Below are 15,853 nucleotides of genomic sequence, written 5' to 3'. Positions count from 1 at the left end.
GGTAGGGACTAATAATCCAGCTCCCACAAGAACATGAACCCTCTGATCAGGGACTACGGCCATCTCACAGTGCCTGGCACACAGTAAGTGCTCAAAAAGTAATCTTTGGAGTGTTTGTTTATTTGTTGGTCATTTACATGCCATTTACATGTCATTTACTTGAGATCCTTAAAGTTCAGGGACAGAAGCAGAGCTACACAGGGCTGGAAAGAGCTCTTATTAAACCAACATGTGCCATCAGAATACAATCAACAATCTGGGGGGTGGGGCATCTAGGCTTATATTCTGCTTACATCATTTTAAATTTCCCTCTTACACACCACATGAAAAAGAACCACAAGTGCCCCAAATCCTTTTGTCCTTCTGGGTGACGCCACAAGTTTGCACACAAAAGCTCCGCGTTCAACAACCATATTCTCTGTTATTCTAGAATTGTCAACTTCATCCCTAAATTCTCAGGCAGCTATTAGGTAAGAGGTAGGGCCGGTGCTTTGGAACAAGTTTCTACATGACACGATTGATGAATGAATTTGTCCTATTGTCTGGAAATTCCTTTGTTTATTTGACGATGCTAATTTCCTAACGCATCACCCTGAGTCTGATGCCGCCTTTGCAGAAAGGCCATTTATGGTGTCCCCAGTCGTTTGCACCCACCTCCAAAGTGTGTTCAGCCACCAGTCTGTATCTGAACAACTCAGAAGTGGAAGAGCCTTTGCTGGGAAACAACGAGGTCATACCAAAGCTAAAGCTGACTTTTAATTTCTGGGGCTTTCTTCCCACCTCATCCTTCTCAGAGTACGCATCGACGGAGTGAACTTAGGTATGGGGGCAAAGGTGAAAACAGAAAGAAGTGAAGACCTCAGGCCAATATGTGTGAAGGGGGTCGGAAATGCTTAAGCAGAGCCTCGCTGTGTTCAAGTGACCTGCACTGCGGGTAAAGGGCTACTCTTGGATTGACAACAGAAGTCACTCCTGGGTCTCACTAAATCCCAGTACGCGAGGGTGACTTTCGCCTGTATCGTGCTGGCATGCCTTCTCTGCTTCTCTCTGTCTCTGTCCCCACATCTGTTCCTCCTTGTGACATCAGGCACAGGGTGGGGGTTCAGCATACAATTTATTCAAGAGAGAAGTGAAGACATCTGAAGAGCTGGACCCCAGAGGGAGAGGGGGTGTGAATTTTCAAAGACCTATGGATCCCCCAGCACATTACAATTAATGATGTACACTTGGTGAAAAATCTGCCTTGCTCCTTTGGGGCTGGGGTGGGAAAGGGCAGGCTGTGGATCCAGATGAGCTCCCCTGTCAGGCTCTGAATCCAGGAACCCAAGAAATCCCAGAGATCCTGTCTCACTTAAAGTCCACACGGTGAGGATAAAAAGGAATTTGTTTAGGGCCTAAGGCTGGGCAGAGGCTCTTTCTGCCTAGATCAGTTTAGAGCGACAAACTCTTAACAAAGCTGAAGAAAGCTGCAGACCCTCTACCCAGAAAAATCCACACATCAAACACAGCCGTACAAATTCGCCTACAATTTCAGAGGGATCAGTGATCGCAGCAAGGAAGCTTCTGGAATCTGGGCCCTTAAGTTCTAGCCCTGAATCTAAGTCCTGCTGCCTAAGTACTCTAGCCCTTGTCCCCACGCCCGACTTGCCCCTGCCTGGGGGCCTTCTAGCTGGTTCTGGTTTTCCGAGCCGCCTCCTTCCCTTGAATCAGAGGAGCCCCGCACCTGCATCTCGCCAAGCTTCCCTGGGTGCTCTTTTCTCCCCGGGCGTCGGGTGGCGTCCCAGGCGGAAAGCTCTCTTGGCTTTTCTCTCTGGCTGCTAGGAGCAGAGGCAGCCAGAGAGCCTAGGGCACCGAGCGTGACGTCGGGCGGACCCCGGGAGCTCTGGCTGCAGGCGACGCGCGAGGCACGGGCGGGGAGGTGCGGGGAGCTCCGGGCAACTCCGCCCACAACGGCCTGCTGGCCCTTTGGCGTCCGGAGCCGGTACCCCCGCCTGATGCCCCAGAAAATCCCCGTCCAGGCTTTGCGCGCGCGGCCCCTCCGACCCCCGTGAGTTTCCCTTTGACCTCCGGAGACTTGAACCCTTCCCTGGCTGTGTGGAGCCGGCCCTCCCGGGAGCTATCGATCTGTAACACCCAGGACCCCTGATAGCCCGACACCTCCGCCCACCAGAGCAGGTGCTGGGCCGGGGCTGGGGAGGGTTGCAGTGGGGGGAAGGATTTGGAGTGAGTGACTCAGGAGTCCGGGAGGAGGGGCTAAGAATTCAAGAAGCTTGTGTTAGAGCAGCTCGGCGCTCCTGTACGGCAGAGAGCGCTGGGAGCCGGAGGGGAGCGCAGCGGTGAGTCAGGCTGCCCCGAACCGAGCGCGGAGAGGGGCGCAGCGCGGGCAGGGGGCGCGGGCTGGCGCGGTTGGGCTCCCCGGGAGAGAGTGCATGGATCCTGTTTTGGCGAGATCTCCGGGCACTCCCGAGGCTCCCGCGGGCTGAAGTGCAGCAGTGTCCCGAGTGGGTGTGGGAGCGCGGGAGCCTGGGCAGGCGGGCGAGTCCGGGAGAGCAGCGCTCTCTCTCGCTCTTTGGTCGAGGAGTTCCGGGTCTCCCGATGGCCCGAAGTCCGGGAGGCATCCCTGGAGCCTGCAGTGGCCGCAACGGCTGTGCCAGGGACTACCAGCTCCAGGGCGAAGGGGACCGCGCGCAAGTGAGGGAGCGCGAAAGAGCGTAGAGAGAGGGATGCGCGGGCTGCGAGCGCGCCGGGGCGGGAGGAATGGTGGTCTGCGCCGCGGCGGGCGAGTGCGCAGCGCGCGCGGGCTGGTGTGTGCGCGGAGTCCGGAAAGTGCTACGTCGCCCCCAGGTGAGGGGATGAGCCGGGCAGGGCTCACTGGAAGCGGTGCAGGGAACCGAGTAAGCGTCCTCGGGCTCCTCCGCGAGTCGCTGGAGGGCTGGGAGACCCTAGTGAGGGCCCCAGGGCTCGGCAGAAGGAGCCTGTGCACCAGGGGACCTCCAAGGAGCCGCGCTGGACCGAGGTCGCCAAGGCTTAACCCGGCTACTTGGGTCACAGGCCTCACCTCCAGCTGTCTGCTGCCAGGTGTAGGAGAAGCTGGAGGGGTGGGGCGGGCAGCGCCTTGGGTCCAGACGGCAAGGACAGAGGGGAGGCAGAGAGAGGACTCAGAGGTCAGGAAGCGGCATCTTTGGGTCAACAGGAACAAGCGGCTTAGCAGTGTTTGATTACAACTCTCCTTTCAAAAAAAAAAAAAAAATCTCTGAGATTCTCATGGAAGGTGTTTTCTGCTTGAACTTTCTCTTCCCTTGTGACTTGAGAGATTAAAAAAGATCCTGCTTGCTAGGCTGGTTTTTCCAAGTTGTTCCAGGTTGGAAGTTGTAACAGTTTGAAGGATAATTTATGGGTGTTTCATGCATTAAAGTGTGTTACAGCAAAGCCTGTTGGGTGCTGTGGGTATTAAGGAAAACTTAGTGCACGTTCCCAGCTGGAAACCAAAATAGTGCTCTCCTGGGTGCCTCTGCCCCATCTGTCATCTGAGGCCAATGGAAATCCTGGAGAAAAGGCACTTGATTAATTGTCCTGGCTCCATCCTGTGGGCACACCCACTGCCAGGGCCAGCCCCCTCTTCCCCTCCACGTGCAGGGCCAGCTGCCTTCTGCAAATTCACACATGGTGGTGGAAGGCCCACCAGTGACACCGTTGCAGGGTCTTCAGGCTCTTGAAGTTGCCAATTCAGTCCGCTGGAGGGGAATACTTCTCCCTCCCAGAGCAGCACAGAAAGGGCAGCAGCACTTGGGCCCTGCCCGCCCGTCTTGCGCAGTGTTTTCTGTTTTTTACCGAACGTCTGAAACTTGCTCCCTCTGCAGAAGAAAGGGCTACATCAGATCTGGATGGGCGCCTTCTGTGGATCTTATTCTGGAATAAGTCATATGTCAGCCTCGGCAACCCAAATGTCAATCCATGTTGGGCAGTGTTCCCGGAGGTTCAGAGGGGACTGCGGACTGGGCAGAGAGGGCGGGGAGGAGTGGTCTGGGGGCTGGGGCTGGCGCTGCTGGCATTGACTCGCTGAAGAAGCGCGTGGTGTTCCTCATACTTGGGTCCGTCAGTTGCAGGGGGTGGGGTTCGCGTCACGTGTTGCCAAACCCCTCCTCCTTTCCCCAATGTTTTTATGCAGGTGAAAGAAAGGGCAGCCTTGAAGGGGAAAATGTTAGGAGGCACCACAAATGGGAAACCAAGGTCCCAGGAGCGTGGGGACCCATGTGTTGATGGACTTGTAGGAGTCCCTCAGAGGATTTTATAACCAGCTGCTGGGGCCACCCCTTCCCCGGGCAGCCTTGTCACCCCTGAAGCAGCCCAAGCCTACCAGCAAGTGGAAAAATTGGGTCCGCTGGGGACAGTCATCCTAGTCTGGGTGACTCTTCCTGCACCTTTAGTCCTTCTCAAAGCAGTGAGGTTCTCACCTCCTCCTATTACCCACCCCGCATCACCCCCAGGTGGGGGCCCAGAGGGAGGTTTGACATTCTTCTTCTCCTCCGTGGAGAAATTCTGGCAGTGGCCAGGACCAGGAAGGGGGCCCCGGCTGCCTGCCGACATCAGCAGGGAGGGTAGGGCATGGCAGGGCAGGGCTGGAGCCTGAGGGAAGTTTCTCATCATTACTGAGATGAAACTGATGAGAAAGTCTCACCTCTTCACTTTGCAACAAGCACTGAGCACTCCTGCGGCACAGTCGAGTGCCCTTTGCAGCGGCAGTTGCATTGAGCTGCAGAGAAATTACCAGGAGACGTCCTATTGCTCTTCCCTACTATGCCTAGAGTGGAGGCAACGCCCAAACCCCTGAGCCAACATCAGTGCAAGACCAGGGACCAGAGCCCCAGCCATTGATCTGCTCCCAGTAAGAACTGGTAGGGATTTCGGGGTCCCGAGCAGGCCTTGGAGACGTTTGCTGGCAGCAAATACTCTGCTCTTAGGAGGCAGTGGAAGGTTTGCTGAGGATTCACTTAAAATCTCTGGGTATCAGGGGCACCTGGGTGGCTCAGTCGGTTAAGCATCTGACTCTTGGTTTCTGCTGAGGTCATGATCTCCCGATTTGTGAGATCGAGCCCCTTGTCGGGTTCCGTGATGGCAGTGTAGAGCCTGCTTGGGATTCTCTCTCTGCCTCTCCCAGTCACGCTCGCTCTCAAAATAAATAAATAAAACATTTAAAAATTTTTCTGGCTAGGTCTGAGCAAAATAAAACCCATGTTCCCAGAGGGTTTCTCTTTCTTTGGCACTTCCAATCTTGCAAACCACCGCCTAAACTGTCAGCTCTCAAGCTCACCCAGTCTTGAGAAATCAACTCTATGATGGGCCAGTGTCACAGAACAGTTTATGGTGGCATTAAGCATTAGGCAGATAAATGTAGGTGGAAGACCGTTCCCCGACCCATTCCCAGGGACCTTGCGTCTTGACAGTGAGCACACGGTTGACATCCTAACTCCAAAGAGCAGTAACACCAGGATGGCCCTGAGGCAGAAATGCAGCTGGGGAAACCAAGGCTTTGGAGTCATTGGCCTTTAGATCAGGTGTGCACAGGGATGGAACGGTCACTGTTAGAACCAAGGAGGCTAGACCTTCCGCCACAATGATTGGCCAAGACCAGAATAATGACAATATACAATAAAAAAGAGTTTCTCAAGCTTCCTGATGTTTTTTATTCTTCTATTGGCTGCTTTACATGTTTTTGAGGAGCCTCTATAGACCATTGGCCTCAGACTCTGACATAGTAGGAATCAGATTGAAACACTGAGATGATCTCTTGACATTTTTTTGCTGTATTGTGGGCAAACGTTCTGTAGTAGTCCTGAGTTGGGAGACAGGAGAGAAAAAAAATCTTTGTGACCTTGAGCAAGTCACTCAACCTGTCAGGCTTCACTTTTCCAATCTATAGGACAGTTGTATTGAATTAATAGTGTTTCCCAATGGGACTTACTTTGGGGACAATTCTTGGTTAAGGGTGACCTACTTACATAATGCAGGAAGCTTAGCATCCCTATCTTGCCTACTAAATAAATGCCAGAAGTCATGGCGACAACCAAAAATTCACCTCCCCCACCCCCGCCACTGCCCCTCATATATGGGTAAATGCCTATTAAAAGGATAATACTCTTCTCGGTCAAAAATTCCCTTGGGAATTACCAATAAGTGCCTTTCTTCCAGGCCCCACTCTCGGGGCATCAATTATTTAATCATTGACTTGGGGCTTCATCTCCAAGAACCAGCATATCAGTCTCCAGGAGGCCATTGGCAGGAACCTCAGTGCTGTGGTCCCACCAGGAATCACTCTGTCCCTTTTGTCACTGGAGTATGACAACAAATGACCCACATGAAAAGAACACCAGCAAGAGTGGGGGGAAGGGACAGGTGGTATTAGAGCATGGCAGCTTTCCTTCCCTGCCATATGCTGTTAAAAACACAGGCAGACTGCTTGCCCCGGGTGTCCACGGCTCTGGGAGGGAATCCTTCCTTCCTTTACTAAATGGATCACACTCTGGCACCAGGAGGTCCCTTTCCTGAATGAGACAATGAGAAGGCAGAACCCTCTCCGGCACTGCCGGCACTTAATACAACATGGGGCCATGTTGATAGCAAATTAATACAACTGTGCCCAAGCTGTGAGAATAAATGGGAATCAAAAATGTGACATTTGATTGAAAAAAGTCAGCAGCAATGCTACACTGGAGGGGGTGGTGCTTGGAACACTGGGTTTATTCTCAAGGAGAACGGCTCATGTTATACTTATGCCCGCCCCAAGCTCTCACTGTAGGACAAAAGATGGAACCGGTTGATTATTCATAGTGCAGAGGGCTGAAATGAATGCCATCTTGGGAGAAACACCTGCTTGCTACACCCCTCCCCCCAACCCCAAGTAATAGAAGAGGGCTGGCAGGGTTTAGAGTTGACTCTTAATGACGGGGTGGGGGAAGGACATAGGAGACCTAAGGAGATCCCTGATGAGGCCAAGAATGGTCTGGTGATGCAGTCTGTCAGGTGGGACCAGCAGCAGTGGCTTTTTAAGTTGCCCAAGACTTGGGCCAACCCCTTCCACATGCAGAGAGTCTTTTCATTAGTAGTAGGATTAGTCAGAGTCAGACAGTCAGGGTTTTCCCGAAAACTGACCACGAGGCAAAGCAGTTGGAGATGCTCTGGCACCTTCCTGCGCTGGCTTCTGCAGGTGGAGGGTTGCAAGTGCAAGGACCTGGCTCCCGAGTCAGTGGGAGGGAACGGCCCAAGCCACCCCACATCAAGGGCAGTTAGGATCCACCACTGCCGGAATGGTTTCCCAATAACCGCTTAGTACAGATGGGCTGAGTCTCCCAGTTCCTCTGGCTGTTCCTTCGGTAGCCGGGGTTGGTGACATGCTCGTGTGTCTGCATTCTGCATGCTGTCCCCAAGGGAGCTGAAGGAGGCCCGGCCGTCTGTTAGAAGCCATGAGCGCTCGGCCCAGGTGGGTGGTGGGAGGTCCTGCCTCCCCTCAGCACTGTGGGTCTGAGGCATGGACAAAGTGACTTGCTTTTCAATCTGGTGACACGCCATCCCATGTTTGGACTCGGGCAGACCTGGCTCGGAGGCTGAGTCCCTGGGCTACCGCCTCATCCTTGTCAATTACCAGGTGTCAGACCCCCGAGGTGTGTGGGAGATGCCAAGAGAGGCAGGGTCCCTTTGGACGGTGGTTTTGAAGTTGGAGCCATGCTGGGCTCTAACTGCCCACGAGATGCTGGACTAGGTGACACAGGTGACAGAGGGGAGAGGGGTGACCACCCAGCAGAGAGAGCTGCAAGGGGTCACCTGTGGTATGGCGTCCTCTTCCATGAAACAGAAGTAACAGTAGAGTAGTACCCGCTCCTTCGGGCTGTGGTGCGTAGTAAGTGGGACGCACGCCAGCACCTGCCGGGCACGCGGGAGGTACCGCGCAGGCACGACTCTCCTTCCCTCGTGTTCTCCCTCGGAGGGACTCATCTGAGGAGGTCATCCCGTCATGCCTTTTCACTTCAGGTCAGACACTATCAGCTTTGCACTTTTTCCTTTTCAAAGTTTATTTATTTATTTTGAGGGAAGGAAGGGTAGGGAGATTGGGAGAGAGAGAATCCGAAGCAGGCCCCACACAGTCAGCACAGAGCCCGACGTGGGGCTCGAACCCACGAACCATGAGATCATGGCCTGAGCCGGAGTCGGACGCTTAACCGACTGAGCCACCCATCCTTACGCTTTTGAGATCTCTGCGTCTCTATCAAAAACTTTGCTGCATGGAGGGAAGAAATCTCTTTAACAGCATTGAAGGCTTTTCTAAGAACTTACTCACCTATATTTGGACCTTCTGTAATTAACATACTCATTTTGATAGAATTTTAACCAAAGCCTTCATTTCTGAATTCTTTTTGCCTCATAACGTCCAGGGGAAAGACGACGCGTGGATAATTTTCTTTCAGAGGCCAACTTCTCAGACTTTTACTTCAGCAACGTTAGGCAGTGCTCTCTAAATAAGGCATTTCTTGAGAATGGCCATTTGCACTGGCAGCTTTAACAGTGTTTTGGTTCCTTACCCCACATACCAATGCCTCCTCCTCCAACCACTTGTGTCTTGGGGATTTTATGTATCTTATCAAGTTTACAAGAGGAGAAAGAAGGAGGAAGTGAATTTTTCTATGACAGCAGGCCAGTTGTGCTTCTCCCGACCAAGGGTCCCTGGCTGAGTAGCTGTCACTGAACCACCTATAGCCTGTGGTTAAAGGGGACACAGCCTCCACCCCACTGGGGAGGCAGGTCCCCCAGACATCAGGCCTGTGGATTGATTTTCCTTTTGCTCAGCCTCTTTATTGAGGCCCCCCCCCCCCACCCCCCGGCCCCCCCGGGGGGGGGGGGTTCACGATCCATATAAATCATGATCCCATCTCATCAAGGAGTTTGCTCAGGAGTCGAGATTGAAATGGCTTTACAGGCTCATCAGATAACATAAGTGAGGTAAGTCCAGAGGCTGGTGGGGACCACGGTGAGCTCCAGAGTGCGCCCCGTCCAAAGGGGACAAGCCATCTGTCGCTTTGCGGGATTGTAGGGCCAATGTGGCCAGGTCTTCCAACTTTTCAAGAGAAGTCAAAACTTTGAGCTTAAATGTATTATGTCCTCACTTTCAAAACACCCATGCAGACCCAACAGAATCTGTCAGCAGGCTTTTTTATCTTCTCAGTTAGATTAACACACTTGGAGCAGTTGAGGGCAGCATGAGGATGGGACCAGGGGAGCTAGCTGAAGAAGTGCTAATGTGGTGGCTGTAGGAGCCCCAGGAGGGGAGCGGTCTGAATGATGTGGTGCACTCCAGAGGGGCTTCCTGGAGGTGGGGGGTAGGGCTGGATATAGAAGGAACCTTGGCACACAGAGACAGAACTAGCTCCCGATCCCATGGTTCCACCTCTTATTGGTTCTCTGACCACGCTCCTTAATCGCTGTGTGCCTCAGTTTCCTCATCTGTAAGAGGGAATCACAATGCCAATCTTAGCGGGCAGTCGAGAGGTCAGAGAAGTGGATGCTGGAAGGCCCAAACTTAGCCCAGAGCCTGCAATGCAGGAGTGCCCAGTAAGCCTGCTCCTCAGGCTGGCTGGGGTGGGTGGGGGTTTGGCCAGCTCGGGGGAGGCTTTAAGAATACAGAGCCAGAAGCATGAAGGAGAAGAGCTCCTCACTGAGCTTTGTGGATCATTGCTTTGTAAGGACTTGGGTCTCAGTCGCTTTTTCTGCCCCAGAAAAAGGACAGAAGGTGTAGTTATTTTTCTCATCTCTCGCCCTCCTCCTCTTTCTCCCCACGGCCTGTGGCCACCTGCCTACTTGTTCTCCATCAGGATCCCACCCTTTTAAAAACCTGACCTGAGCCACAGCAGAAAAACACAGCTCTACTCAGTAAGAAGGAGAAGGACTCTGGGAGGCTGTATAGACACGCACGGCAAATATTCAAGGAATTCTTAGGAATAAAAAAAAAATTCGTAAATCTGGATTTTTGCATGAGGCCATCACAGGAACATGTTTTCTCAATTAGCGTGCACATTGCTTGGAGTGAAGTCACCGAGTCCACGGCTCATCAGGGCTGACTCGTGCTGAGCCATCTGATCTGGACTTCACTTTCCATGACCTGACCCTGATGCAACCAACCCTGTCACTGTCCCTAGCTGTCGAAACAGATTTATCCCCGAAATCCCAGACCAGGGTGGAGACACACACCCTCCCCTAAAGAGCAGTCCAATTTCAGATCCTAGGTGTGCTCACGAAAAATTGAGAAAGGCAACGTGAGTCTTGACAGTGGGTTGATGGATTCCCCACGTGACCTTGTGTGTTTCTTTCCCTCTGGCGTTATTGTTACGTCGTGAGCACACACTGCCTCGTGAGGCGAGAGGAGTCCTTTAGGCTCCGAAAGCAGTGAAAAGAGTTCTTTTGCAAGCATGCGTCAACTGCCTAAAATATTGTATTAGTTGGTGCCTGAGATCAGCGGTTATGTTTTCTGGATGGTTTCCTGGACTGACTGTTCTCCAAGCAAATGGCTTTGTCAGATATTTGTAATTTCTGAAATATTTGATTGATGATGACCCCCTCCACCAGAGGGATGGTCCTGAGTGCATGAGTAGCAGCATGCCTCAGAAGCAGAGATGCTGCCCAGCATCCAGCAATATCAAGCAGGAAGTTGAAAAACATTTCAAATCAACTGCCATCGAGTAGAGGAAAGGAAAACTTTTTTCAAAATACAGATTGAGTCCCATCAGGGGGATATGAAACCAATTTAGTAGTATAACTCTCTCTCTCTCTCTCTCAATGCAAGAGAGTAGAATAAAGTTTTTAAAAATCAAAATGCATTGCATGTAGCAAAAAGTATTCATGAAACTTGTGTTTTAGTGGTATGCACGCTTACACGTACGTATGTGCAAACCGGATCATGATGGAAAATGAATTTTTTCATGACGAGTCATGCTTTAAAAAGTTTAAAAGCTACTGGTATAGACAGCGGCATGGTTTAGAAAAGGGCGTAGCTCCGAAGCCAGACAAACTTGGAGTTAAGTCCCAGCTCTGTGACTCCCGGTTGTGTGATGTTGGGTAACCTGAGTTCTCACAGCATCAGTGTCCTTCTCTGGGCGGTCAGATGAATTCCATCCTCATAGGGCTGTTGTGTAGATTAAGTGACAAAGATGTATGAAGTGCCTGCCACCAAAGTGGCCCTCTGTAAGTGAGAACTGCTGTTATCATCTGTCTTCTCCTGCCTCCCCCTCCTCCCCCTCCTCCTCCCCCTCCCCTTCCTCCTCCCCCTCCCCCTCCTCCCCATCCTCCTCCTCCTCCTCCTCGCCCCCTCCTCCTTTATCACTACTCAACCTCATCAGAACTATGACTTCCATTTTATCATCCCTGAATTTTGTTGTTTCTCTGGCAAACCAAGCTTGTCTTCGTTCCCACCTTCTAGATCATGTTTCTCCCATTTCATGCTTGCAGAGCCATCTCCCTGTGATCCTGTTGCCCACTCATGACCATGGCTTCATTGTCCAAGGGGCACAAGGCATCCTTCCCTGTCACTGGGAACCACCAGAGGGATATCGCCACCTCTTCTGGCCTTGGGACTAGGACAAATGCTTTGGTCCTAGTGCGGATGCAGGGACTCTGGAGGGAGCTTCTGTTCCCACAAATCACATCCTTCCCCTTTAGTATATTTTTATAAGGGCAGCAGAGCTAAGATACCATTAAAATGTTGACATTGTCAAAATACTAAAGAAGTTCCTGCCCAGACGAGAGAGCCTAACATTTTCTCATGAGCGAGGCTCCAGACTGCCCCAATGCCGGGGGTTTGTTTCTCTCCTGGTACAAACAGCTTAAAGGCTCCTAATGTGGACACTTGGGACAGCCACCTTCGGGCAAACCAAACCCTAATCCTAACTCCAGCCCTCACCCTGGCCCACAATCTATCACTGACCCGAGACCTCCCCTTCCTGGCAGGCGGTACCTGAGCGACCCACACCGGAATCCTAGTTTGGGGCCACAAGGGTGAAATGTCCCAATTTTCTTGAGAGCCTGGCTAATGCAGCCCCTGAAGACAGATCAGTGATGACAAACTGCCTGCCTCTTTGTTCACGTGGAATTGTCACCTTCCCCCCCTCATCTGTGTTTCTTCGTGCTCCCCTGGGGCTCATTCCAGCTCTCTCCTCATAAAATGCCCTCCCCCTGGGCCCCGTTTTCACCACTAACACTCAAAGAGGATTATTAGTGACATCTCCTCAAATGCTGAATTCCTGTCCAGACCAAAGATTTAATGCTCCTTTCCGGGCACTTAAGACATCTCTCTTTGAGGTTTCAGGGCAGTGGGGCAGAAGGGGAGAAAAGGGACCTGGTCCTAGTGTTAATTTCCGTCTCTGTAAGAGAATTCTCTCCCCTCCACCACTCATTGGGCTATGCCCTATGAAATTAACATCACCAGGTCAGTTGCACATTGTAACTAACATTTTTAACAGAGGGACACTCCTGCATGTACCCAGTCCCTTCCCCCAAGCAGGTGGGTTATACTGAGCCGAGCCCTGGAGCTTGCGCGGACAGCAGGCGAAACAGCCAAGACGCTGTTTAAATACATCATCATTGCACCTGGTTTTGTGGTTGTTTTTATTTTTAAGGAAAAAACAAACGCCGACTTACTTTTTCTGTGCCCCAAAGGCGGGGGTGGGGGAAGCATATTTCCACCCTTCCTGAAACTTGCGGTGACAAATGGAATCAATTGTCCCAGAACATGACACACGACCAAGAATGTTTCTTAGGCATGAAATGAATTACCTTTCTTTTCATCTGGGTTCAAGAGTGTGGTGTCTGTCCTTTCTGGGGGAAAGTGTGAACACCCAGAAATGTTTTCGTTTTCTTTTCTGAAGAGGTCAGACACCCAAAGCCTGACTCCAGACTTCACGCCCGTGTGTCAGCATCTCTGTGTCTTGGAAGTGGAAGGAAATATTTGGGGCGGGGGAAGGGCTTTTCAGTGTTGTTGTTTTGAATTTTTCTAAAAAAGAGCAGGGCATGTGAGGAAGTGGACGGCTTAATAAAGCAAAAATATGTTTCAAAGGTTCTTTTTAAAGGATCTTGATGGTTAAGCAAAATAATAATTTAAACTGGCACAGCACACAGAAGGTCCCCTTCTCATCATGTCAACTTCTTGAATGATTATGGCCCCATTACAGAATTCTGACTGGCAAACTCACGCTTGGGAGAACTCCACAAACCTGTCGGGAGTTCCTTTCTTTCATGGGCTGGAAAGGTTGTTATGTAAGAAAGAAAAAATGGCTAAGTCGGGTATAGAGTACTTCTTTCACCTCAGTCATACTCCGATTCGGGAGACCAGGGGTTTATCGTTGGCTCAGCCTTCTCTAGCTGTGTAACCTGGTCAAATCGCAGAACCTCCCTGAGCCTCTGAGTCTTAATCTGTACAATGAGAGTAATGATATTGCCCCTCTGTACCGCGTAGGGCTGCTGCTTTGACTATGGCTGCCAGCTGGGGAAGCACCTTGGCTGTGGATAAACAAAGTGAAGTGTGAAAGCCCTGGACGAGGAGTGTGGGGCTCCGGGTACCAGCGCTGGTTCTGCCCTTGGTTGGGTAGGGGACCTTGACAGTCACTTGCCCTACGTGAGTGATGCTAGCTCCCTCCCGCCCATACCAAACGCAGCAGCAGATGTGAAAGCATTTCGCATAAGCTTGGGAAGAGATGAGCTGTTCCTGCCATGATGGGAACAGAGCCTGTGCCGGGCATTGAACGGGCCTAACGCAAGAGGCCAAGGGCACTGTGGAAAAAGTGGGAACGTGGAATCAGCCCCTCTAGGATTCCAGGTCCAGGGGGGGCTAAAAACACATGTGATTGAGAGTGAGTTACTGTACCTTTTTGACTTCTAATTTCCTCAGCTGTAAATGGGACTAACAGAACTTCTTGGGAAGGATTAGACAAGGTGACTTCTGCTACGTCATTTGGTTGCCCAAAAACCCGGTGTTGTAGGGGTCGTTGACGCTGAGCACAAATGGATGCTCAGCTATTTGTCGACCCGGCCGTGGACAGGATATGGTGGATGTAGTTACAGGGTCAGATGGCGCAAGGACATGAGCTCTCCTAATGTCCCTTCTCCCTTCTCTGTCCCCTTGGGTGGCTTTGCCTTCTCCTGACCTCTAAATGTTGGAATGCCCTGAGCTCAGTCCAGGCTCTTTCCCTTTCTGTATCACTCTCTTCCTGGATATCTCGTCCTCCCCAGGCATTAAATACAGTCCACCACTTCTGAGTGTCTGTTGCCAATGTGGACCTTTCCCCTGAGCCCGTAGGTCTCATGGGCTACTGCCCCGTCCACTTGGATATTGCAGATTTAGGTCTTACTTTAGCCTTCCCTATTTTAGATAATGACATCATTATCCCCACAGTTGTTCGGACCCCAAAGCTAGAAATCATCCTTGTGTCTACCTTCCTGGTCACCTCTCATCCAATCCACCAGCAAGTCTTGTTGATTTCAAAATAAATTCTGAATGCAATCACTGCTTACCATCCCGCCACTGCCTGGTCCAGACCGCTATCACCTGTCCCCCAGACTACTCCAGAACCTCCTCATGGAGCCCCCTGCCTCCACTCTTTTAACCCCGCTGCAGTCAGTGTGCCCTTTTAACGGTGTCAGTCACGTCCCATGATTTCTCAGGCCTCAACCTTCCAATGTCGTCCCACTACACATGGAATACAATCCATACTTCTGCCTGTCCCCTGTCACCTGGGGGACATCTGGCAGGCTCTGGAGATAAATTTTAATGGTCACAAGTGGGAGGTGGGGATGGTGACACTGGCATCTAGGGAGTGGAGTCCTGGGATGCTCTAAATATCCTACAGTCCATAGGACAGCCACCTGCAACAAAGAGTTACCCGGCTCCAGGTGTCAGTAGGGTTGAAACCCTACTGGGAGAAGCCCTGCCTTCATGGTCTGGACCCTGACCTTGTCTCCAACATCCTGGATCTCTCCTCTCCTTGACTGCTATGTGGCAGCCACACTGATCTCCTGGCTAGGTCTCCGGCACACTAATCTGTTTACTGTCTCAGGGTCTTTGCGCTTGCTGTTTGGGACTCTTCTGCCCACAGGTCTTCTTTGCATGGTTAACTTTTGTTAACCTCTGTTCAGAGGTCACCTCTTGATTGCCTAATTTAAAATATCTATTTCCACTCCCTACCAAACCCAGCCACCGGTAGACTCTAGCTAGCCCCTTCCCGTGCTTTATTTTACAGTACTTAATTCTAGTATTCATCTGTTTGTGTGCTGTTTCCTCCACAGGAATGTAAGAATGAGGGTTGGAGCTTTGCTATATTGAGCTCAAAAAGCATTGGTTGAATGCATGAGGTTGGTAAGTGTGGCATAGACGTGGATTATGACAGAAGGCTAGGAAAGGAGATGCGTGGGATCTGCATTTTGGAGAAGGCTGCCTGGAGGAGGCATGACATGGGCTGCACAAATAGTTTGTGGAGTCCCTTTCAGCTAAGGGGTCGCAGGTAGAGCAGGGCTGTGGAGGCTTGGCTGCCTCTGGTAAATGCACGGCGGCCCGGGGAGCTGTTGTAGACCAGAGCTGGACGTGAACTTTAATATTCAGCAGGACAGAGAGCGAGGCTGGAAGGCTCTGAGACGTGTGACTGAAGAGAGGAGTCAGAGAAGGGAGGTGAGTGGGGGAAGGACAGGAGCAGGAAGGAAAAATCTAAACTCAAGTGGGTCCTGGTCAGGGGCAGAGCCTGACCTCCCTTCCTCCCTCTGAGGGAGGCTGAGACCCGGGAGGGAAGAGCGGCCATCTCCAGGGGGAAATCTCTGGATCCTGAAG

The 15,853-nt window shown here is 51.7% G+C and overlaps 1 protein-coding gene across 2 annotated transcripts in view; it reads left to right on the top strand.

The window, feature by feature from the left end:
- The first annotated feature begins 2,014 nt into the window (after nt 1-2,014).
- NGF (nerve growth factor) overlaps nt 2,015-15,853 on the top strand; it is a 53,599-nt gene continuing 39,760 nt past the window's right edge. The window contains exon 1 of one of the 2 annotated variants that reach the window (XM_040471403.1): nt 2,015-2,175. The gene's annotated coding sequence lies outside the window, so the exon portion shown is untranslated. Of the gene's footprint in view, nt 2,176-2,254; nt 2,337-15,853 lie in introns of those variants that run through there. The other variant, XM_040471404.1, reaches the window with a different exon arrangement.

This window comes from Herpailurus yagouaroundi, unplaced genomic scaffold, assembly GCF_014898765.1.
Source record: "Herpailurus yagouaroundi ecotype Mexico unplaced genomic scaffold, PumYag 77, whole genome shotgun sequence".
Classification (NCBI taxonomy): Eukaryota; Metazoa; Chordata; class Mammalia; order Carnivora; family Felidae; genus Herpailurus; species Herpailurus yagouaroundi.
Note: the sequence above shows the minus strand (reverse complement) of the source record. Positions and strands in the feature narration are given on the sequence as shown.